Source organism: Syngnathus leptorhynchus, chromosome 21, assembly GCF_054491065.1.
Source record: "Syngnathus leptorhynchus isolate UIUO chromosome 21, UIUO_Slep, whole genome shotgun sequence".
NCBI classification, from domain to species: domain Eukaryota; kingdom Metazoa; phylum Chordata; class Actinopteri; order Syngnathiformes; family Syngnathidae; genus Syngnathus; species Syngnathus leptorhynchus.
In genome coordinates this window covers 5,838,577-5,861,457 of record NC_141215.1, presented here as the reverse complement: position 1 = coordinate 5,861,457, position 22,881 = coordinate 5,838,577, and the positions used below count along the sequence as shown (strand labels likewise).

The 22,881-nt window shown below is 44.1% G+C and overlaps 1 protein-coding gene across 5 annotated transcripts in view; it reads right to left on the bottom strand.

Annotated features, from left to right (window-relative positions):
• foxp2 (forkhead box P2) overlaps positions 1–22,881 on the bottom strand; it is a 65,964-nt gene extending 43,083 nt beyond the window's left edge. For 2 of the 5 annotated variants that reach the window (XM_085902551.1, XM_085902555.1), the window contains exons 1-3: positions 22,364–22,880; positions 15,674–15,733; positions 15,189–15,254 (exon numbers count right to left, since the gene is read on the bottom strand). The gene's annotated coding sequence lies outside the window, so the exon portion shown is untranslated. Of the gene's footprint in view, positions 1–15,188; positions 15,255–15,673; positions 15,734–22,363 lie in introns of all 5 variants that reach the window. The other 3 variants (XM_085902553.1, XM_085902554.1, XM_085902552.1) reach the window with 3 other exon arrangements.

The window sequence follows — 22,881 nt, the reverse complement described above, 5'->3', positions numbered from 1 at the left end:
GTGTGTGTGTGTGCCCTTTAATTGTCTTGTGGCGTCTCGTTGGATTAAAAGTAGCACATCTGGAAGTGAACCCCCCCCGGCCTCCTCCCCTCACGGACCCCAACTCCCTCCCGCCCCCCTCCGTCAATTAGCAGAATTATAAAATCAACACCCATGCAGCAATTGGTCAGAACTAATTAAGCAGCAAAGTTACACAGCCAGCAGCAAGTTGATGATGGATGACAGCAGATGGATGGATGGATGGATGGATGGATGGATGGATGGATGGATGGATGGATGGATGGATGGATGGATGGATGGATGGATGGATGGATGGATGGATGGATGGATGGATGGATGACTTTTTTTTTGTGTGTACCTTCAAAGTGAGAAGAGCAGAGGTCTCGCCTCGGCCGCCACCGCCGCCGCCGAGGGCTCAAAAGCGAGTCGAACGGTGTCACCGCGTGCGGAGAGGCAACACTATCTGTGTCATCACTCCAGCCGTGTTTATGGGGGGGAGATGGCATCATAAACAAGCCAGCTCCAACTCCCCCCCCCCCCACCACCACCCTCCCCAACCACAAACCAGCTCCCGCCCCAACTCCTCCACTCTCTTTCTCTCTCTCTCTCTCTTGCCACCTCACCAGCAATATGCCATTCATGTAAATCACCATTCGGGAAAAAAAAAAAAAAAAAAATCAGAACAGACCTCTCTTCTCCTGGCAATCATTTCATCATTTCCTGTTGTCACCGCGGCAATTACTAACCAGACCCCCCAACACATGATAGGGGGGCAAGTGTGTGACTGGGAATTTTTAAATTTAAATGCCTTGCCCACACTTGGAAATAATTACACCATCATTTATTTTGATTATTATTAAACACGCTGATAAAATATAGTTCTTAGAAAAAAAAATGAACTTTTCTTTTTGGACTAGGGACCAAATGGTGTGAAAGGGGGTCGGTCGGCGGCTCTTCCCCCTTTCGCCAGCCGACTCGCTCTCGCTCTAATCGCACACTCTCTCACCGCGGCTCCGACAACCATTGTGCGTGCACACACGCATCTGCAAGCGGACCGGCGCGCAGCTCGCCGCTCCAAAACCCCGACCGGGAGATGAGGACAACCCCCGTAAAACCGCTTTTATTTCCCCACACAGGTACGTGTTATCTTTCTTTTCTTCTGGGATGTCAAAAAAAAGGGGGGACGAGCAATTAGGCAAGCCGCGCTCCGATCCTGGCGACCACAAAGCGTCGCTTACTGTGACACTTTGTGCACAAGAGAAGATAGAGAGGCTGTGACCTTACCTTTTAAGACAAGAGTGCCGGAGAAATCCACTCCCCCCGATAGGGAAACATTTGTCGACGCAAAAATAGAAGGCGGGGGTGGAAAAAAAAAAAAAAGCCACGAGGAAAAAAAAAAAAAAAAAAAGTAGTAATAATAAAAATAAAAAGTCGTGGAAACTAGCTGAGATGTCCTGTGAGGAGCATCATAGGTGAGGTATTTACAGTAAAAGTGGAGAGCGGAGAACCTCACGTCGGAGAGACACTTGCCGTTTGAGTGCCGTCTAATTAAAACAAGTCAGGCAGCCCCACTGGATTGTTTTGACGCCCGAGGACCAATAGTACACAAAAACCAGCGGCTTGATCGTGCAGGGGGGTGGGGGGCGTAGCGACCGATAGGGGCGGGGGGTGACAGGAGTTGGCAGAGGAATTGTTTGGGACAAGAAGGGGGGGCGAGGAAGGCGTCCTCTGCTCATTGACGGCTCTTTTACTTTTTTTTTTTTTTTTCCCCCTCACAATGAACCCTGACACTGATATGTTATCACGTCCAAATAGCACAAAACAAAAGCTGTCAAGGAAAACACAAGCGTGTCATTTATCCAAAAAGCATGATGATGAAATCCAAATACTTTTCAGAAAAGTAAAAAAAAAAAAAAAGATAAAATGGAATATTTCCGGTTTAGGATGTAACCACTTTTTTTTTTTTTTTTCCTAATTCATACTCTTTGTCTTTTGCTATCTTCTTCTGCATGGTGCAGATGTTTTTCTTGTAGTTGCTCCGGGAATCTACTGGAGGAAAAAGCCAGCCCGGCCGGGTCTCCCCCAAGAGAACCGAGCACAAAGCCCCCCAGTCTGCTCGCAGCAGATGCAGAACGACCGTCCATCTGCCACCGGCTCGCTGAGAGATTTCATTTTCACACTCAAGCCGCGCATAATCCAATCTGATTCAAAAATTACAACGGAACTGTTTTATTTATTTTTTTCAAAACAGCCCCCCCCCGGGTGGATTTATTTAGGGGAAGACGTAGCGGGGTGAAGACCACTTGAACTCGCAGCGCATTAGCTCGGCTGGAGCATATTTCAACCGTATGATATCATTATTATGATGCTAACTATGAATCTCAATTTCTCCGTCTCGACTTCAGGCTCCTTCGGGCTACTTTGAAACGAATTTGCAGAAAAAAAAAAAAAAACAAAGACAAACAAGAGGCCCGAGAAATGTCAACTTGACTAGGGGAATGCTATGCAGAGTTGTAGAGATTTGTGACAATTGTGCCTCCTCCCCGCAGTTATTTATTCCCTTTGTCTCTTCTTGCAGTGCTTTTCTGCTGCCAAGGTCAACAGAGACAAACAGGCCCACCAGCGTCTTGATGTGGTGGCAGCGGAGTAGGGAGAGGAAAAAGACAGTTTATAAAAAAAAAAAAAAAAAGGGGGGGGGGGGTGCAGACATGTGTAAGTGGGTGCAGTTGGAGGTGGGGGTTGGGGGGGGGGGGGGGGGTCTTGGCAGCAGCTGGCTACAAAGCCCGCCAAGAGCAACAGCAGTGCGATGACGCCTCCCATCTATTGCTGTTTTCTATGGTTCCCAATGGGTGCAAATAGAGTGCAGTACTGGGTTGGGACCAGCAGGGGCGCTGTTGGTTCACAACTTCGGTTGAGCGCTTTGGAAGAAAAATAATCTAATTGCAATTTTGTTTCTTTCCCCCACTCTCAGTATTGTGATTTAATATGCAATCAGTTTTTCAGGGTATTTTTCATTTTTTAAAATGAATTATTTTACTTATTATTTTATATATGATTTTTAATTATTTCATTAATTATATTATTTAAGTTTTTTTTTTAAATCCCCCAAAATCAAACCATATCATATTTTTTTAATAATTTTAGCTTTGGGCTTACATTTAAATAAAGACAAATAAATGAGACAGAATGGGTGTTTTGTCTCCACCCTCATATTTTTAAAAAGTGTGTTGAAGTGGTCTGTTTAAATACACTCAACAGCTTTTGGGCAACTCGCACAAAATTATAGCAAGATGTTTTCAACGACACACACACATAAAAATAAAAAAAAACATATTCATCAACCACGTTCATTCATTGTCACATAAATGTTCCACAAAGCACAATTCAGGGACCACTTAGTCCCGAGCCAAATAATGCATAATGAGGGGGCGGGGCTATTCAAATCCCGGCCAGTGTTGATCACATGATATGTTGCTTATGGCCAGAGAGCACAGACCATTAAAGAGCGATGATTATATAAGTGCTCGTCAGGCTGCAGTGTTTTAATTTACTGTACTTAAAGCAGCCACGTATCCATGGCAACTCGCTTTGCCCTATTCAGAAATCCCCTAATGAAATGCCTATTAAGTGGCTGATAATGACAGCATCCAAATATATTTGCATATGTATTTCACAGGGGAGGAGCCCCCCCCCCCCCTAACCTACCCCCGCCCCCCTCCCTGAAAGAGAGCAATGAAGTGAAGAAAGCAGGGCGTGATTTTGACTGACTGTTTTGTTGACGGCAAAATTAGTATTGAATGACCACACTGTTCTTTTTGGAGATGAAAAAATGTGACGATGCTGCTTTTTCCTCTGAGAGCCTTCGCACGTAACTTCCATTTGCGGACTTTGGCCCCGAGCCCAACAGGACATCCCTGAGAGACTGTTTTTCGTGACTGAATATCAACAGAAGACCGAGGGGCGGGCGGGAATTCAAATATACATTACAGCTAACAAATTTCAAACTAAAAATTGAAACGACGCGAGTCAGACAGTTCAAGCTGACCGCTCTCTTGAAACGACACTCGAGGTTAAATTAGATGTACATAAAGCATCGCTTGGAACGCGCATTTGAATTTCAGAACTCGCTTGAAATCAAACTCAACTGGGAAAAATTTACATAAGCAAGTGAAGCTCACAGCAGTTTACCTGCTCGGCGGCACACTGGAATTAGATGAAAGACAGCGGCTTGGCAGACAACATCCCGCCCTTTCCCCACCACCATAGATATTATCATAAACGCAGAGATGACTTCCGACGTTGTTTTGTTTCCCCGCGCTGAAACGGTCCCGTGGTGGGATCTGAGAGACGTTTGTGATGTGTTACGCTCCAGTGGCGGTCAAAAGAGAACAACACCTGCGGATTCCGACCAAAAACTGTTCTCACAAGACAGCGGGGTCAAACTCATTTTTAAAGATTTTAAAAAGATGAATGGTAATTTTATAAACATTGAGGGACAATGTCTTTGTGGGCCACGTAAAATGATGTGTCGGGTCGTATCCGGCCCCCAAGCCTTATGTTTAACACCTATGGTTTAATGCGATATATCTCTTACGCAAGATCTTTGATACATTAAATGCATAATTTGGAATGACTGGAAGTCGCCACGAAATTGATTGTGTGAAATATTCCGCCGCTACTTATCGGACGGACAGCAGATTCCGAACACAGCAATGCAAATGAAACTAGTGTCGAGCATGTGCAGTTGCTGATCATGCTGTCAGCATAGAATCAATGAATTCGAATGCAGATAACTAATTCCATATGCCAGACATTAAAATAATGTTAATAAATCAACAGGCACTAAATAACTTGCTGTGGCAGTCTTTGCAAAAGGGGGAGGGGTTGCCGACAGCGTGGCAATCCATTCATGGTGACAGACTAGACTGAAAAAAAAAATTCATTCATAAAAAAATAAAATAAAATCCAGAAGATTAAACTGATTATTCGGCTGTTTTTACCGCTAGCGTTTGGACGGCCGCAGCTAATCCAAAGCTAATTTTTACGAGATTTACATCTGGATGTCATTGATGGCGTGGAACCAAGCCCACTGGAGGCCACGATAACCCTCCAAGTCCATCCCTTCAACTTTTTTAGGACTTCCGCTGAAATGACACACATCAAAATGTTTTCATCGTGCTGTCACCCAGACACGAGGAGAAGATATAAGTGTTGCAGACACAGACGGAGTGATGGCGATAAATAAGACGGCACAGCTGCACGGCTCAGGGACAAGGAAGCTGACTTTTTTTGTGTGAGGTTCATTCTTGACACCAGCGTGGGAGTTTATGGGCACCTCTCAAGTGACCAGCTACATCTGGCCCGTCTAAGTGGGCTGTCTAATAAATGGCACACTTTCCCGATGATCGGCCGTTTCAAAGCGCTAGCCACATGTGTCCGTTTACACCGTAGAACAGTTATTTTCCGAAAAAGAAGGAAGTTAAAGTTTTTTCTTCTTCGCAAAGAATTTGTTCAGATTATTGCTGATGATGCTGCTTGACTTCCGAATTTTAAAACAAGTAGTAGCTCGTTTGTAACACAAATGTTGGCCCACAACAAAAACATCAACAAGAATAAAAATTGAACCAAAAACAACTACCAGCTACCAGCCATTTGCGGCAATCCCACAAAAACTACGCAAAATACTTTGAATCTTTCATTTGACTTGTAAGGCAAAATGTTCAGTTCAGTCTAAATTTCCAAAGTTGCTTGCATCGGTTCAACAGCGCCCCAACCCCCACGCCGCTCGCTTCTAACTCCAAATGTATTTTCCAAATGAAAATAAACGGACTCCGACCGGTTCCAGGCAGTCTTATGAGATCAAATAAAGGCTTCCGTGGAGGCTGAAAAGGAGAAATGAAATGGCTTCTGAGGAGACATGTAGCCAGTAATAAAATTACTCCTTTACATCTTCCTAAACAGCATGGAGTAGGCGAGTGTGGGAGGGGCTACACTTTGGTTAAAGACAAGTACGCAAGTGGCAATTTCTCCTTCAGGCCCAGATTCCCTGATACAATTGTGGGCTGCAATTTTCCTCCAGCAACGATTTCGGCAACAAGTTAAGCGAAAGTTTCACTTTGACCACGCGCCGCTGAAAAGGTTCGCCAAAGTGGAACGGCGAAAAACGATTTCTAAGCTTTTTCAACGAGGTTGAAATGAAAGCTTGGGAAGCCGGCGCAGTTGACCACCCTGTTACACAAACAGACGACCATCTTGGGATGGAAAAATGGCAGCGGTTTGAAAATTGCTTTGCCGTCGCGGCTATTCCATTAGCGAGGTATTTACAACAAAAAATCCCCTTTTGCTTAAATTCAAGTATTTGATTTGTATGCTTAAATAGACGGTCACAGCAGTACTCACGTGGACTATACTGTATTAAAGAGAATTTTCAATTGGAGGGAATACATTATAATTCATTTTACAGTGGCTATTAAACCTTCGGGGGAAAAAAAAAAAAGAAAAAAGATTGAGCCACTTATCAGAGCTACTCACTGCCATTAAAAGTTCAATGCGCTGAGTGGCAAAAAAGCAATCGCTGATGACTTTGAAAATAGGACTAAATGTACAATTTAGCAACAAAAAAAAAAAGGTTCAAGGCGAGCGGTTTCAGCATACAAAAATATCTTCAAGGCATTATAATTGAAAAATAAATAGAAAACTTTCTCATATGCTCCTTTTAGACATTTTGCATGAGCTTTTTTATTAAATGTATTTATTATTATTATTATATTATCCTGATTTATTATTATCATGAATATTACTATAATATTTATTATTATTCCAAATCCTCAGAACTTTTTACAAAAACATAGTTGCTTTAAACCAAAAACAGTGTGTCAATCTTTCACGACAAACTCCCCCAACTCCACCTTTAATAAATACACATAACCCAATGCAGCTTGGCTCACTGGAAACAACTCGAAGAAGTTACGAGCTATATGGAAACGTCATTAACTTTCCCTCCACGCTGGTTTCTGACCCCTCATCAAAGTGCGTCGGCATGTATACGGGAAGACAGATGGCAAAGAGGATGTTTCCGGCGGCTTAAAAGTACCCTGCAAATATCTTACATAGCCCAACTATTCTCCTCTATTGTTCTAACTTCTACCTCCAGGCTTCACCTTTAGCTGCCATTTGAATTTGAGTCATTTTTTGTTTTTGTTGACAGAATTACCAGAATGTCGGGGGGGGGGGGGGGGGTGGTTGAGTGGCGACACAAGGGTTCTTTGTTTCGGGACAAAGCTGAAGTTTCCTTTTTGGATATTTAATATCCAGCAAATAGAGTTACAGTAGTCTAGTGTCTGGGTTTCATGTGGTGGGGGGTGGGGGGGCTTAGCTAGTGTTGCAACTGCTGTGGAGCTCACGGGAGGCGCTCCCAACAAAAAGCTGGGGAATCAATCAATCCGTACAGAAAATACCTCTTGTGCCAGATGTGTCGACTTGAACAAAAAAAAAATCTTTAAGGAGACTTTGCCGTGCTTTCCCAAAGTCCAAAACAGTGTCAAAGTATGCGGAAAATAAACACTCATTAAATGTGAAACAGGGGGGGCGCTGTCAAAAATACTTGGACTTATTTACAGTGTCTTCAAATGCTTTTGGGAGAAATGAAAAACAAATGTGATATCAGCAGGTGATTGTATTTTTCATTTTACACAACTCGACTCGTTCCTCTCCTTGTAATTATAAATGCGAGGCTCGCTAAAGGGAGCTGAACTTTTCACACCTTCCAAAGCCACAAAATTGGATGATTTTGTGGTTGCGCAGCTGCCGCGCCACGCTAATGCAAGGCGGTGTCATATGAAAAATATTCCTCTCCCCCCCAAAACCACAGGGCCGGTCATTAATGAAACACAGGCGGCGCAGTGAGGTCATACAGAGTCTAGATTTCAGCAGCCACACTTAAAAAACGCTCATCCAGAATAAAGGAACATGAACACAAATCAGATTCCTGCTCCAAGGACGGGAGGGGAGGGGGGGGGGAAATAAATAAATAGAGAAAAGGCACTGGCCCCTCTCACATTTTCCCCCAGCCAGCGCTCTGCAAACAAGCGTCAACTGCAGCTCACAATGAGCGCAGACTAAACAATCTGCTGCGGGCCAAGGAAAATGCTAAGCAACTCGGCACACAGGATGTCTCAGCCTAATTGCCAAACGATCCAATCGCACAATGGAATCCGTCCATTTGGCGACATCTTCAAACTTGGAGCCCGTCGACGCTCTCACCTTTAAAACTGTCAGCTTTTTTTTTGTGGGGACCGGGGCGAGATGAAAAGGACGAAACGTAGAGGCATATTCTGGTGTTTTTTTTCTTTTTTTTCTTTTTTTTTTTTTAGTGGAACTTACGGGAAAACTGGAAGGGGTGGGAGAGGGGGCAGCTTGTAAACGTCCGACTACGATCCAAAACAGCTCCCCTGAAGAGTGGTGTACACTCGGGCTGGGCGATTATGGAAAACAAAATATAATTATTCTTGGACTGATATTGAAATACTAATGAAGAAAAAGCAGATTTCAAAAAAGAACCTATGAGGTTATTTGAAGAAATATGACTCCACCACGCTAATTTCTTGTTAGCATGTCAATGAGATTTTTCATTGACTTTAATTAGCATCAGCGATGCTAACTACGCATGTCATTCGTTTTGTTGTGTGATTAGTTTTGTTTATGAAATCAAGAGAAGCCAAAAACAACGATTAATTTTCGATTAATTACCCAGCCCTGGCGTACACTGGAAATTTGAGATGGGGGGGCCCGAGAACAAAGACCAGACGGGACCCCCTGTGCGACGTGGCCTCGTGTTTTGCGGCCACGCTCGCCTGCGACTTCAAACGGCCAAAATAGCAGCACATTGACGAAACACAACACAACTACTGAGGGATTAAAGAAGGCAGGCCGGGGAGTCGTAGGGAGGGAGGGGGAATCGGGCGAACACGAACGCACAAGGTAGCAGGACTCCAGAGCAGATGGTAAAATTAACATTTCAACAGTTCCTTCCTTTCATGTATGTCTCGGCAGAACTTTTTTTTTTTTTTTGGTAAGATACAGCGGTGCAGAAGGCATCTGGAAAAAAGGGGAAGAGGGATATCGGTTTATTGCTCCTCGTGGTCCAACTCCATAAAAAATTAAGTAGGCCTGTTTTGCAGGATGCCCCTCTCTGGAGTGCACCAAGTTATCATTCGCATCATTATATGCCAAAAAAAACACCTGCTAATAATTTTTTTTTCCTTGAGGTTTGTGTTTCGGCTTCCAAATCCTCCAAATTGTCGCTTGATGAAGACTGCAATGTCCACCAGAGCGCCATCCGTTAATTTGGACACAGTCCTGGCTAAATTACATGTGTTCCACCTCTGTGACATTTTAAATGCAATTAAAAGGCGGTTATGGAAGCGTGCGCGGCGACTGGCCTGTGATGAAGGCAAATCGGCGGCGTGATTAACATGCAAACGAGCTCACGCTGGCAGTGGAGATTGGGGTTTGAAAACCTCAATTACTTTTGTGTGATTATCTATTTACCAGTACACAGATTTCCATTTCTCATCTCCAGCCGAGGTTCTCCGCGCCAGAGCCTCAATTATGAGCGCCGCACCTTTTATTTATGATGCGCTTAATGCTGTAATACAAGCGCGGGTATTTGTCGCCGTGATGCATTGCGTCTTTACTGGCACGGCCAACCGACCAACATTTCCTCGTTTGTTTCGTGAGGACTTATTAACGCATCCATCCGAGCCTAATTTACACTCACTTTAATCCTTTAGCCTCTCACGCGCTCTCTCCATTAGACAAGAGTGAGTGCCATGGATGGAGGAAAACACATTCTTCAAAAAAATTATATATATTTAATATATATAAATTATTATTATAAATATATGTGTGTGTGTATATATATATATATATAAATATTTTTCTAAGAAAGTGTTTTTCCCCATCCATATATATATTTTATTTTTTACATTATATTTTATTATTTTTTTCATATTTTCAAATGTCATCAATATCTCACGAGATTTATGCGGAATTTCGTGAACACCAGAAAAGTTGACTTGCTTCGTTTGTGCATGCAACGGCCATTTGATAAACCAAAAACTCGGTTTCACAAATTTATAGCAGGAAAAAAAAAAAAAAATCAATGCAATTGGACATGATGCTTAAGAAACTAAGAAACAAAGCAAATCATTATGATGTGAACTCTTCGTCACCAGGGCCTCTACCTAGCGAGCGAACGAGACGGCGGTGATGGCGAGGATGACGAGCGAGATAGAATAAAAGACAGGAGCCGGGGAGAGAGCTCAGATAATGGCAGATAATGGACAATTAACTCTGGCTAGTAGCGCCGGCTGCGGTGAATAGCGGCTTGGTGCTGCTGCAAGTCCCCAATCACCACTCAACCATATTCACATTGGGGAATAGGGGGCAATATCAAGCTGCGGGCCTCCGAGGTGTACACGCTGCATTAGCAATCTCCACAATGCCTTCAAACAAAGCTCCGGAGCAACAAAGTGCTAACGCTAGCACTCTTGCCGCTGGCTGGTAAGTGGGTGGTGTCCTAACCTTGCCTATTGTTTCACGTCCTTTCACCATCCGAATAAACCCGAGAGCCATAAATCTCTTCAAAAAAAGAAAAAGTGGAATAACAACAATCTCGAGATACAGATAAACCCGACTTGATATGGAAATGAGCGAGCGCGTCACAATGGAGGGGCGACTCCGAAGTGTCGTTAGCGGCCACCCAGGCCGTATCCACCTTCAATCGATTGATCTGTGAAACACGGCGGCCCAGGGGAGCCGATTCACTTAAGATCATACGTCTAACGATGAGATGAATCACGATAACGCCGCTCGCTAATTAAACGTGGTACAAAGCGTTTAACTGACTGTTTGTCAGGAGGGTTCATCGGGGGTCGCCGCGTTTGTTTTTCCATTTCTGGCTGGCCTACCAAAACAAGAGCGCATGACACAATGGTGAAAACACACTAATGATTGTGAACAGCTATGGCACGAATCCCGAATGCTGTCAAGACTTTGAAGGGAAAACAATTCAGTGTGGGGGGGCGGGGTAAAAAGCAGGAAGACAAACATCTTGACTTCTATGCTTTGGCACACATTTGTTGATATTATGAGATGGTATGAAGTATAAATACATGAAAAAGGGGCGGCCGTTCTGTCTCTGCGAGAATGTGTCTGATCCACGTAAAGTGTGTTGAACATACAGTCGGAGAGCCAATTTAGCGTCAACTTCCAAAACACTAATCCCTACTTAGCGTTAATAACTCCCCAACAGTGACATGCCGCTGTGTTGTGGTACCTGAGACAAGTACCGGAATTTCCCCCGAAGGTTTTTTTTTTTTTTTTAAAGATCCGAAATCCACGGGGAGTTTACGTACTTTCATTCAATGTCTGCAATTAGACTACGGCGTGATCCGTTAGCTCGCTAGCATGAGCCGTTCAATCATCTGTCGGTTTTTTTGCTATTCGATGTGTTTTGAGACAGACAAGAGATGCAAATTAGGATTGACACTAAAGTATTCCAGAATTATGGTTTCTTTTGTGGTCCTTTTGAATGAAATAATGGTAAACACCATCAAATAAAAAAGAGATATGATTCAAGCGAGCCGTCCATTGAAGAGACTTGGAACAAAGTATCACAAAAGGTCCAACGTCTACCGCAATGAATATGTGTGAGATTATAAACCATGTCATCATTTCCATAATGTAAAACACCCGCTGACTATTCACTAAATAAATGGAGGAAAAACTATCATCGTCGCAAAAATATTGAACAAAAGGCAGAGGGGAGTTTTCAATGACCCCTTTTGACAATAAAGGAAAAAAAAAAAAAAGGGCCGTCCGAACACATTGGGAAGCAGCCGAGTGGGAACGAAGCACTTGAGTATTTATTAGCGGGTACAAAGCAAAACGTATTACCATGTCACCTGGACCGCTTAACCGTACGGGTCGAAGCGGAGCTTTATATAATGCCTGGTGAAAATATCACCGCGGGTTTCTTAGGATCTCGGCACAGAGTCACACTAAAAAGGATCATTCCACCGATGCCCGGAATTGTACCGATACGCTGAATAAGTCTTTGGGAACAAAAAAAACAAAAAAATGGTCAAGAATAAAATGTTGGAAGCAATTTAGCAAAAGGCGAGTTTAATGTCATACCGTCATTGACGGAATGTACAAATGCGATATGCTTGCGCAACAGAGATTCCTCAGAGCTTTTATTTACTCCATCTACAATATAATGCTTCGGTGAGCATTAGCAACTTAGCGCCACGGGGTTTCAATCAACCGTTGAGAAACGTTCAGCCAGGTGGAGAGACGAGATGAACCGACGTCGCTTTAAACGGAGGCCGTAACAAAGAGGTCAGGGTGCAAACAGATGGAGAGAATATTCCAAAATAATACAAATAGAAGCAACTCTGCTTTAGGGGGAAAACAAGGGCCAGATGGTGGTATTTTTTTGAATTTTTCTTATGAATGTATTTTATAGTTAATACACAACAGGGATTCAACTGTGACTAAGTTTGCTACTTGCTTGCTGTATCTGTGACTGGCTGAATGCGTGTCAGGTTTGTAAGAAGTGCAAGGGAGTGGGGGGGGGGGGATAGTGTCCCCCGAGTAGCGCAGAACGTGTTTTATTCGATAAATACAGGTGAGCAGCTCGACATCGCAGTTGACTGACAAGCGAGCGCTCTCACTGACCTCCATGCTTTTGCGTTACATGACAGAAAGGAGCTCGCTCGGACTGCCAAAAAAAACCATTTGGTGCGCCAGCCGGGAGAATTTCGGCCAGTTCGGAGTTGCCTTCACAGGTGAGCGGCGGGAGGGAACACCCATCGGGGGAGAAAGCCCGGAGCTGCGAGGGGGAGGGGGCAGGGGGAATATATGCAGTGCGCCGACTGAATCTTTTCCACATGACGGGCCTCGGGCTGTTTTTGTCAACTGCACTCTTGAGTAGCAAGGAGTCAGGTAGTGTGACCACATGATTGCCCAAGAGGCACTACAGTGAGAGATGGAGAAATGGGAGGTAAGGGAGAAAGATGGGAGGGGGGGGGGGGGGGAGGCCCATGCAGCAAGCATGATGAGGTGTAATCACAAACCCCATTCAGAGTGCAGTGGAGTTTGTCAACATACACACATTCCACTGTCTGTCAGCTCCATGACCCGAATCTAGTGTACACACACATACATGGATGACCATTTTGCTTCCAAGCAGTCTGTCCAAATAATGGATTCAAACAATTGTCCAAAAAACATGTCTTTTTTTTAAGTAACTCGAAATACCGCGGCACGGTGAACTAAGTCCGACTCATCAGCAGGTAAAAATAGTGTACGTTTAAGATGAGGTCACGCCGACGTCCCGGCGGTACACTGAACTGTGAAGGGCTTACATAAAGGCTGAAAAACGAGGCGGCGTGACACTTTAGTGATAACACAGCAGTTCAATCTGTCAGGACAATCAGCATTTAGACCTTGGGAGAAGAATGTGAAACTGCGTGCGACCGATTCATTGGACAGCATCGGCCCGGCGAAGCCACTCGTAATTCTTCCCACCTGAAATGGCGAGTTCAAACTAATGTCAGGCCGCTCTGATGTCATGCCTGTCTCAGGTTGAGTTTCATAATAATCTAGGGGCTGGGAGGCCGGCTTCCGCACCCCAAAAATGTCTCCAATTAAGTTGTGTGGAAAGAATAACACGTGAAAGATGAGACCCTGCGAAATTATTGGACATAACCAACCCACGTCAGTCCTATTCGGTAATAAACGAAAAATTGAGGTAGGAAATCTGCAATCAATTGCTAATACTCACAACTTGATGGCTTACATATGGTTTGATGATACTATTTGGCAAAACATTTCAAAATAATGTGGGCCATTTAAAAAAAAAAAACAGGATAGCCCTCAATCTTGAGATCAGCTTGGGATGGTTCATCAACTCCAATTTGCTCTGACTTTATTATGGAACTTTCCAGAAGTTCTTTTGCTAAAAAGTGTGAACAGCGGACCGTAGAGACGAGGCGGTCGGAGCCGAGGGAAGACGAGAGAGCGAAACCTTTGATGAGTAAGAGTTTTTTGTTAAGCGAGGGAGCTTAGCTTTAAAATATTCCATGTGGCGGTGAATGGGGGATTGACCAGTGGTCCTGATCTGAGCCACACACTGGGGGCACTGGGGTTAATGGTGGATAAAGATAAAAAAAATAAATGGGGTGGGGGGGTTGGGGAGCTTGGCCTGATCTCCATCCTCCCCCTCCAGCGTCAATCCCAAATCAGCCAGACAATGGCGGCCGCCAATGGGGAATCACGGGAGTCCCTTTTTTTTTGATTTCTCCCTCTACCCCGTCGATGGGTCTGAGTGGCCGGGGTAAAGATCCGCCGAGGTTGGCCCGCTGAGAGGTCCGCCACTTAGCGGTAGGGGAACTGTTTGAGGATTGGAAATGAAATGACAAGAGCTCTCTGATCTATGACAAGAAATCAATTTCAGACTGGAAATGTGAGCTGCTCGCTCTGAACCGCACACTTGCTTTAAAGTAGCCAAGTTAGACTTAATTGCTGGAGATTTTCTTATTTCGCTCTAAGTACGGCAATTGGGGATTTTTTTTTTTTTTCCCGGAATGATTAAAAAGAAGTTTGTCGGCCCGCTGGCCGAAAAGTGAGAGTTCAGCTTTGAAGATATAACCGAGTACTTGGCAAATTAAGAACTGGTTTCAAATCTGTTTAAGGCTGATGTGAATCTGGTCTGTCCAGATACGACTCTGACAAGTCCGGTAACCAAAATTAAAGTGAGAGTTCAGCTTGGCAAGATATAACCGAGTACTTGGCAAATTAAGAACTGGTTTCAAATCTGTTTAAGGCTGATGTGAATCTGATCTGTCCGAATACGACTCAAACCAAAATGAAAGTCACTGCATTAGATAAGTCTTTCTATCCATTACTACATTCTCTCAAATAAGCTAACATGTTCCCGACTGTGTAAACTTGCAAAAAAAATATATATATATTGTTTTTCCAGCTATAACTCGCCGCTTTTGTGGTTTCAGCAGCCTGGACCGGGCCAAAGCCGTCACATGACTGATGTGCCTCATTATATCGTACACGCTAAAACACAACACACGTCGGTCGGCATGCCGTGACAATAAAATTCCACTTACCACTTTGGATTTCACAGTGCGTCTTTTCAGGTTGTTTCTATAGGCGCAGAGTCGGCATATTTCAGCCTAAAAAAAAAACACAAGCGGTTGAGAAAAAAAAATAGATGTTTGGATTCAAAGCAAGACGGAATCGTGTGATTTACCGGAATATCACTTAAAACTCGTATAATCCCGTTCCGCTACAAATCTCAATCCGGACGTCAGGAAAATAAATAAAAAGACGACAAAGCGCGCCGGCATTTGTCGGCGTATCGTAACTTGCGAGCGAAAGTAGATTGAAAAGCTTTGGGGTGTGAAACAGGCGCAACTGGAGGGGCAATTCTATCAAGGTGGACAAGATTTGTTACATTTCAGGAAGGGTAATAATAGGTTCCTCTTGACCTCGACGAGCCACTACAATCACTCTAGCGCTCCGACATCCGAGTGGACATTACAAAGTTCATTTTTGAAGACAGACAGACAGACAGACAGGAAAGCGGACTTACTTGCAAGCGAGAGAACTTGTCCCGTCACAAAGGTGGAGCGAGTCCCGCCGTGGCAGCAATCTGCGACAGCAAGTATATCGTTAGTTATTGAACCGCATCTTTAGCGCGGCTGCCGGCGTGTGCGGGCTCGATCCGGGGTCTTGCGTAACTGTTTTTCTTTTCTGAAGGCAATAAACAAGAAAAGTGCACCTGGATTTTGCTGTGAAACAGGAGAATGCATGTGTGACACACTCTCTGAAGTTAAAAGGTACAATGCCTGAAGGGACGTGATGTCAACACCAAATAAATCACGCCCATAGACTGACAGACAATTGATCCCTCATTCATTTTTATTCTGTTGAGTCCTGTATCAAACTCGAGGCCCGGGGCCCAGATACGGCCCGCCACATCAATTCATGTGGCCCGCGACAACAAATTGTGTAATTGCTAAAAACTACACATTGTCTTCAATTTGGAAAAAAAATAGCTTTTAACTTTTGGTAAATTGCTGGCAATTTTTATGACCATTCATCTATTTCAAATATTTGCATAGTTTTGACAAATCTCTGATTTCGAAACAGTTATTCAACAACTTCTTTTGTAGCCTATAATATATATAGAAGATGGTGATGGGACCCAAAATCGTACAAATACATTGAATGTATGTGATGGAAGCATGCCAGAGGTGGCACGAGGGGTAGAGGATAGCCCGGATGTTCCTCTCTAAGATTCTTTCTTAATCTCCCAGAATTCCAATGACCCCTACAGGCAACCGGCAACTGCTGAATCCCGAGGAATGTGCTCTGTGAACTGTACCCAACAAAAAATAAAAAATAAAAAAGGGGGAAAAAAAAATATATAAAAAAGCCTGGAGCTCAAAGAGCACAGCTGAAAACAAAACATGCCAACTGCTATAATTTCTCACTGTTTTGAGTTTGCGGAAAATGCTGCACAGATTGCTCGTGCGTGCATGTGGGAAGAAAAATAAAAGGCTTGAAGTTGAGAAAAAAAATCAAATCCCTGATGAATGTTTTGTGTCTCGCAGTAAAATTTTGACAAGTAATCAATTTGTAGACTTTGATGATAAAAACTGGCACGTGCTACTAACTTGATTTGCCGTTAAGTTGACTTTAATGCGGCTACACCGCGTATCGTATTTTATTTCATCAAAAAAAAAAAAAAAAAAATTGTCTTCATGACCTCTGAAAAATCGTACATATCTGAATCCCCCAAAACATTACAACATAAACATTGAAGTGCATGAAAGTATTGCCAGATTACAATAAGTTGATTTGAAAAGTAAATAGAATATTGGGAGGAAATATTTCCGCAGGGACCAAACGCGCCTTATCAGCAGCACTCGTGGAGCGATTCCGGGGGCCGCTCGAGGAAAGATGAGTCCTGGAACTGATTCTATTCATGGTCAGACGTGTAATTACCCTCAGCTCACAGTCTAGACGCGGGCCGCTTTCATCGTATTTAAGACCCCCGTGTGCAACGTGCCCACGCCGGCTCACCGCGCGTTAAATCTGCGGCCAGATAAATTAGTAAAGAATGCAATAAAATGGACACAATGAGGGGGAACTTTATCCTCGCCCGCTTTTAAATGAGATTTCTTTGAAATGCAGATCAGCTGCTCCAGATTAGCCAATTTTAGCCGCTGTCAACATCATAACAAAATACAAATGCGATTGTTCGCCGGGGCGCCTTATCTCCTTGCTTCCATCTGCTGGTTGGTTATTTACTCCCCCCCACCCCTCCCTGATTTACTATGCAGATCTAAATAAGTCGCATCAAAAGGAGGGCTTACTGCACAATGGCTTCTTAAGCTTCTACATCAAGGTATTTGAGGAACCGGTAGTCACATGAAAAGGCTGCCCATCAAAGGCCCATCTCTAATGAACTCTCCCCGTATCAGAGGGGGCTTGTGGGGCTTTAAGGCAAAAGGGTTGGGGGTACAAATCACTGGAGGGGAGGGCGGGGACTGGCGGCGGCGGTCGGTTATCAAGCCAGATTAGTTCGGCCGACTCTTGTCACGTCGCTAATAACGAGCTAATGGCTACATGCTAGCTTTGAAATCCAAAATCGTTCCGTACACCTGCACAATGGATTCAATGAATCATACCAAAGAGATTTTTCCAATTCTCAGTGCAAGTGTTCCTAATATTGTGGCCAGTGTCAATCTTCGACTGGCTATCGGTGTTTCGCTGCAGGTTTGCAAGCGCCTTTAATTTCATGGTGTATTTGTTGCATTCACTACACAAGCCGGATTACAAGGTGACAATCTCCAGACGTGATTGCGATTCGCTCCACCCAACCCAACCTCCTCCTCTTCATCATCATCATCATCATCATCGACACCATCCAGGCCCCCGCCAACCAACGAACAATTAGCCCCGGAGCAAAAGCAAGGGCCCCGGTGCCGGCACATGTGGTTAAGAGGCGAGCGCTGCAGGAGAGCGCCAAATGATGAAGGGATGAGGATGGGCGGAGCAGCAGGAGGACGAGGAGGAGGGAGCGAGTCGTGTGCCAGACACGTGTGCCATTTTTTTTTTTTTGGGCTACTTCCTGCAACTCCAAGAGGGAAGATGCTAATCACGTAAGAGTGTTCATAATTAGCCACATTTTAGGAAGCAAGCCAGATTGAACCACGAGGGCATCTCCTGGCTGAGTCACCCCCGACATCCCCTCCCGCACTTTTCCTTCCACTTCTCCTCACCCCCGCCTCGGGCGTCTGGCATGCCAACTGGGCTCGGTGCCAGTCGCGTTCGCAACCACGAGGGACCCGTGTCGTGGCGCCTTGTTTAATGAAATGACAAAACAACAGATTTGCATATGCAGAAACAGGTGTTGTAACAGGTTTGACTTGACGCCAAAGAGAAAAAAAAAAAATCAAACAGGGGCTGAAAAAAAACAAAAGTTTTTTTCAACAGCTGCTTGGAGGTATTTCGGCTCGGGTGGGCGCTCAAGACGGCACCATCTGCCCCGCTGTTCGCCAGAAGTGACGATCGAAATAAAATAGACTCATCACGGAAATCAAAAACATTGTTTTAAAGCTCCCTTTGCCAAAAAGCGTGTCCGAAAAGCCCAAAGCTGTGATCCCGCCGCTAGCCTGTAATTAGCCGCCGCCTTCAAAACCAGAACGGTGCGTCATCTTCAACTTTAAACGCTCCTCGCGTGGATGAAGCCAGCAAAGCCGCTGTGGTGGAAACACGGCCATTGTTTAGAGTAGGATTAGGCCTCGTCGTCCAAGATCCCTTCGAATGGTGAAACATCAAATCCCTCCACTACGGCGCCTGTTGGAGAGAGCCAACGACAGCTCAAAACGTTTGTGACAATGTCAAATGTCCCCCCCCCCCCCCCCTTCACTTCCTGTCGACAAAAATCTTGGCCAAGAGGGTCTCCGAACATCCCTTTTGTCCTTTCCCCAAAGACACCCATCGTACGGCAGCAGACAAATAGCCGCATCATCCCCCCCCCCCCATTTTTTTATTTGGCCCGGGTGAGACAGAAGGAACAAACCTGAGACAGTCGTGACCCTGCACGAGCGTTCTAACTTGGTCTGGAGCGACGCCGGCAGAAGGCGGCACCATATGCCCTCAGCCCCGAGCTGGATGCTCTTTCTGCGGCCTAATGTGCCTGTCAAAAAGTGTTACTGTCACAAAGCAGCCCCCCCCCGTGCACCCTCGACCACTCTCGCAACATACTTTTAGGTCCCAAGTGGAAAGGTACCAGTAAACGCCGTTTGTTTACAAGCCATCCCAAATTGGATCGGCTCGGATAACGAACCGTTTGACAGTCGTCCGTCTCGAATAACTAAACTGAAGCCGGTATCAAAACAGATGAGGTAAAAAGGACTAGCGCGATAGCGTTAGCCTCGAGTGCAAGCGACGACCCCCGCTCGTCCGTCACATGTGGTTAGGAGCTCTGAGATGACCTTGCCTTTTGCCACGAGTGACCTCTTATCTTTAATTCGGAACAAACACCTCAAAACCAACACTAAGCTCCGCCCCCCCCCCACCACCGGCAGCACCCCTGATGAGAAAGCCACGCATCAGACCGTGACCGCGGCACGTAAACAAGTGATTGTTAAAAGGAATGGACGATAACAGCCCTTTATATCGGTTTTATCAGGTCGACAAGAAAACGATGGTTTTGACTACCTGGATCCAAGAATTTCTTATTAATATTCAAGATACAGACCAGCTTTGCTCTGATTGGCTGTTCTCGTTCATTTAAATATCCAATATCACTGTCCTCTGATTGGTCGTTGCAAGCCTTTTGCGGCTGCCATTTTGTTGTCGGATTTTTTTCTGGCAAAAGAACACCGGCGCCAAAATTTCAAGTCCAAACATTACAAGAAACAAATATTTTATAGATGAGTGTTCCGCTCACACATGTTCTTTCTCCAAGTCACATGTTTGCCAATAGCGACACGTTCGCGTGCGTTCAAACAGTCAGCGTGACAACATCAAAAAACATAACGCACCAACGAGTCCAAGACCTAATCCTCCTCGTACCCTGACCTAAGTCTCGGTCCTCCCCTAACGACTTTGGCTTAGGTGACCCGGAGCAGAAGTTATAAAAAAAAAAAAAAAAAAAAGTCTGAGCTGTCCCAAGACCCTTAGCAACTGGGCACACAAAACATCATTACAGTGATGTGGGCAATTACGGTGCAAAAGCGTAGCCTCTTAAGCGCGTAATACACTCTTTTATCTTGAGGAGTAAATCTTTCCGAGGCTGACAGCTTGGAGCGTATGATCCCGGTAAACAAATACTTTGCTGCGCTACAAAAGTGCCATTAAAGGCCAAAACTGTCAACACAAATTCCATTCTGACTTTGGATTGGGGGCGGCGGACTCAACGTGATCACTTCTGGTTGCCTTAACATGCAGGGAGGTTGTCATGGAAACATTGCTGGGAAGTTAAAAGGGATCAAACCTGAAGATTTTTTTGCAGTTATATGCCAGGGTTGAATTTTTTTTAAGGTACATATGATGGATGTGAACAGAACATAAAGAAATATCCTAAAAACAAAAAAAAGGCCTCATTTTCTAGTATGGACATTTTAATTATTTTTGTAATTTAAGAAGAAAAAAAAAAACTGGGATGTGTATGTGATTTTTGGCCACATTCCCGCTGTTCAATCTGATCTCCTTCCATTGTCCGTTTCAGCGTGTAAAGTTTCCAGGAATGACAAATAAATTGCAAGGCTCGTTTCACAACCACTGATTTCCACATTTAAAGATGAAAACGCACACACGCGCACACGGCTGCGTTCACAAAGCTGAAAATCTTGATTTTGATGAATGATTGAAACTTATGACAGGTTACACACATTAATCCAGTGGAGGACATTCATTTTCCTATTAGCATAATGTAGAGCACGAGCGCTCCATGATGAATGCAGCAATCAAAAAATGGATGCCGGGCCGGCCGGGAGAGAGAGTGGCTTTAATAAGTGCTCCTTACAACGGTCAACAGACTGATGGAAAATCTTTTTTTTCCTCTCTCTCCATATATATATATATATATATATATATATATATATATAAAATGAAGTGACCTTTCTTATGGCACATAATAATAAACAAGGTCCGTTTTGAACCTGCTTTACGAAATGATTACAGGGCCACTCCAACAAAGAGGCTGATTGTGCACTGTGGAGCGACATATTTCATGAGGGCCGTTTATTGCCGCCTGCGCCTTTGAAGCGCCGGAGCTGCTGAGTGAGGCGGGAACGCGGGGCTGCACACCTGCATAACTCGGGAGGCAACACCTGTGCACCCTGCGGCTCCCCACGAGGAGGGTCGCCGCGGTTAATCTCCAGGCGGCCGGCTCGTCAAAGAAAAATGTTGAGTATTTGTTAGAGAGTATCGATACGCGGTATCGGCACAATGGGATCATACTTGTGTGTTGGATTTAAATGGACATACCAGACTTCTATCAGTACACTCAATTATTGTAGATCTTAATTTGTGCACGACAAGCTTGTAGATTTTCCCTTTCACTGTCCATCATTGGAAGAAAAATTGCAATTTTATTTTAGTGTCAGTTACTCAAACCCAGGAGTTTCAGATCAACAGGATCTTTGCTATTATTTATGACATTCATAGATTATGAATATAATGTCCATTTTTTTTTTACTGAGAATGCTTACAGACGATTCCACATAAATGAGAACACCTCAAAAGATTTCTTATAAAACTTTTGAGTTTCCTGTCATAATCAATATTTTCTACAAAAGCAGTTCAAATAAATATTCACTCAAAACGAGCCAGTGATTGCAAATGGAACTTGTCAAGGCACACGTAAAAATGTCACTTTGCTGTAAAACATTTTTTGTACACACCGCAATGGCAACTGTAATTTACAAGTGTGATTAAAACTGTGACAATTGCGAGGAAAAATGCTTTAAATTGATTTTGCAAAAAAATATAAAACGCACTCTAATAATTAGGTTTAAATCATCCTGATTGGATTTCTTTGCCAAACTAAATAAAATACATTTGAGTCTGTATTTTGGAAACTACAATTCAATACAATGATCTCGAGTTAGTTTACGTCATTTAATGCACACGGAGTAATAAAAACGATGACAAAGACACAAATGTTGCAAATAAATACAACCGCGCGACAAAAGTGCGAGTTCAGCATCCACACAGCGAATTGCACTTTAATGCACGTACAAAAAAAAGTACTGCAACTTACCTTTAAAAAGTCTCAGGTGAATTTGCACGGTGAAGTTGCTCAAACAAAACAAGAAGAAAAAAAAAAAGAGGACAAGTTGGTGAAGAGGAAGTCCTGGGTTTTTTTTTTTCTTGGTTTTTTTGTGTGGGGTCAAGTCTTCAAATGTGACAGCCCATGACGCAAAGTGACAACAAGCTGCAGAAGAGTAAATAAGCACAAATATTCCTCCGCTGGGCACCAGTGTCACCCTCCCACCAACCAAGCTGTTTTTAGGCTTACGAGTGCAACCCAGAGGAGTAAGCCAGCAGTCCCGTTTGAATGACGCGCAATGCGGGAAGAGGAGAAAAAAAAAAAAAAAAAAAAAGGCTGCTTGTGTGCGTGTGTGTTTTCTTCGTTTCCATTCAAACACACACACACACATCAAGATGTATCCACGCCACGCACTTTGGAACTAGAACACACATACACACTAAACCACCTCCTCATCATCATCATCATCATCGTCTTTCTTCATCCCTCAGCGCGGAGGGTGAGCCTTG